Raw genomic sequence first — 2927 nt, 5'->3', positions numbered from 1 at the left:
TACCATACTCTCTTCCCAATGATTTTTGATTATTCAATTTTTAAAGGTTATCAGTGTTTCCAGGTTACCTGGTTTGTCAGTGACATCTGTTCTCACACCAGTATCACCCTGGTTTAATTATCATAAAGACATAAATGTTGCCCTAGAATAACACTTATAAATGGTTTCCAATTATGTTTGATTATTGGAAGTATTATTTTAGGTAGCAAAAACACTGGAGTCAACCCAGAGGACCATCATTAGTAATTTGGAAAGATAAAATGTGCCTTATCCATAATGTGGATTAACATGCTAGTTAAAAGAAAGCCTCTGTGAAAGGAATCAAATAGAACTCTAAGAATGGACGTGGAGAGAGCCAAGACAATTCGCTGAATAAAAACAGCAAGTTGCAAAACGATACCTAGAGCATGATACCAAGTCTATGTAAGGAAAAAACCCCACAATAGTATTATGTATGTTTTTAAACAGATACATAATTTAGAGATCTAGAAGGACTAATAATAGTGCTTAACTCTGGAGAAAGTAAGAGAATCAGGGGTGGTGAAGAAATGGAAGCCCCAACATACTCTATAACATTTAAACATTTTCATTTTAAGGATAATATATTCACATATCAATTACATGACTAAAATTTTATATTAAAAATACAGATTTAAAATTCATCATCATTTTCTGATCTATTCTTATCCTTGGATGTCACACATAGCTGGACTTTTCAGTGAATTATCACTGTGTATCATACATTTTGTAGGCATACCATTCAGACTGGTTTCCCTCCCCCCCCTTTCTAGGTTCTACCCATCCTTGGAGGCAGAGGTCAAGGTCCTTTTCCTCTTTGAGGCTTTCTCCATTTCAGAATACTCTGGATCTGACCTTCTCTGAGCTCCTATTGGCCTAACAGCCCACCTCCCTCTCTTTTGCCTTTAATGATTCTCCAAATGGCCTCCTGTAAAGGTTATTTTTTGTTTTTGTGCCTACCCATTTACTGCATCTTTTCCAACAGCACAGTGCCCTTGTCTGCAACCTAGCTTTCAGAAGGGAAAAAACATTAGAAGAAAAATATAGTGACTTCATGGGAAAATGAAGCTTTCAAGCGACTGGAAAAACCTTCATCTTCTCATGCACGTAATGGGCCATTTAGGAATGCAGACTCCAAAGGCTAACATTTTTGGTATCGGTGTGTCACAAATGAGTGTAAACATCTATGGTTTGTTGGAATAAACCTTTAAAACCACATATGTCATTACAGTTAATTTATATCCGTTCACTTCTGGATCTTGGAACACTTTCTTTATGTTTAACATGTTGTTTGAGTCCAAGACAAAGGAGGAATGACACAAAAGCTGTTAGCAGACTAAATATGGCTATGATTTCCTAGATAAAATTATCGCTCCTGGAAATTCCTTTATAAATGACTATGATCAATATACTCAATATCTTTCTAGATTGTTAGGATAAGCCAGAAGTCATGAATCCAGAATTCAGTTCTAGTGGTAACTGCTGCTTCTGGAAAATCAGGAAAGAAACCCAACAGTATTATTATTTTTTTTTACATTTCCAAAAAGAATTCACTGCTTTTAGAAGTGTAAGAATGTATGTGTGTGTAAACCAGGACGTAGCAGAGAGACTAACAGAGTCAAAATTATTATTAAAGCAAACACTTGTATGTGATAAGCACTGTCCCAGTACTTTACATGTAATCCCTTCAAAAATCCCATGAAGTAGGAACAATTATATTTATTTTACACATGGAGGAAATTTAGGGACAAAGTAAGGGACAAACTACTGTGCCCAGGATCACACAATAAGTGGTACAAACAAAATTCAAATCAAAGAAGTCAGTCTTTACTCTTAACCACTAAATTACGCTGTACATGAGAGGAAACAGAATTTAAAAATAATAATATTGTAGTATCTTTTCAAAGAATGTAAGATTATACACCCCTCTGTTGTTCAGGCAGTTGCTGTACTGGAAGCACCACTGGACTTGACCTCATCCTTCCCATCTTAGAATTTAGAGTGCTTTCCCAGATAGGTGCTTATTAATCTTAAAATATTCCTGGACAGTTCGGAAGGTTATGGGGAATTGAATTGAGGCTAGTAGAAGGGAGGCACTCACCCAGATTCTGTAATCAGGGATAGTTCTGCAATCAGGATCAGATCTTCTGACCCTTATTATACAGCAAACTTAGCTTTTCTAATGATGGCCTGGAAGGTCAAAGAAGGGGACAGAAAAGGACATAAAATAAAAAGATATGAGATCCCTTTTTTCTTCATCAACCAATGCACTTTATCACACACAAAGCACACCATAGCTGATAAGTATTATACAAATGTTTCTTTTTCCCTTCTTGTGCTTGTATTTTCAAATTTACTTTACTGTACATTTATCCTGATTTTCAATAAAGTGATTGTCTTTTTTAAACTTTTTATTAAGGATAATTTCAAATAAACAAAAATGTAGAAGGAAGAGTATTGTAAACCTGCAACAATCACCCAGCTTCAACAATTACGAACTGAAGGCCATCTTGTTTCATCTATAACCCCACCCACTGCTCCCCCGCCTCAGATTTTTTTTAAGCTCACCGAATAGCTGATTTTCTGTATTTTATTATGGAAAATGTCAAAAATATACCAAAGGAGACAATATAAGGAACCCCATATACCCTATCACTTAACTCAAACAATTATTAACTTAGGGCCAATTTTGTTTCATCTATACCCCTCCCCACTTCCTCCTATCGCTGAGATTATTCTGAAGCAAATCCTAGTCATCTACGTATTTGAAGTCATTCCCAGACATTTTATTACTTAATACGCAAATATTTTCCTATATATTTCTACAAGAGAGACAATTTGAAAATATAACCATTCATGCCATTATAACGTCTAAAAAATCGACATAGTTCCTTTAAAAAACCGTCAAA

At 35.3% G+C, this 2927-nt stretch overlaps 1 protein-coding gene across 2 annotated transcripts in view; it reads right to left on the bottom strand.

The window, feature by feature from the left end:
• MORF4L2 (mortality factor 4 like 2) overlaps nt 1-2927 on the bottom strand; it is a 13291-nt gene that overhangs the window by 7886 nt on the left and 2478 nt on the right. The window contains exon 2 of one of the 2 annotated variants that reach the window (XM_077748280.1): nt 2120-2208. The gene's annotated coding sequence lies outside the window, so the exon portion shown is untranslated. Of the gene's footprint in view, nt 1-2119; nt 2922-2927 lie in introns of those variants that run through there. The other variant, XM_077748279.1, reaches the window with a different exon arrangement.

This window comes from Crocuta crocuta, unplaced genomic scaffold (genome assembly GCF_008692635.1).
Source record: "Crocuta crocuta isolate KB4526 unplaced genomic scaffold, BGI_CrCroc_1.0 scaffold2576, whole genome shotgun sequence".
Classification (NCBI taxonomy): domain Eukaryota; kingdom Metazoa; phylum Chordata; class Mammalia; order Carnivora; family Hyaenidae; genus Crocuta; species Crocuta crocuta.
Note: the sequence above shows the minus strand (reverse complement) of the source record. Positions and strands in the feature narration are given on the sequence as shown.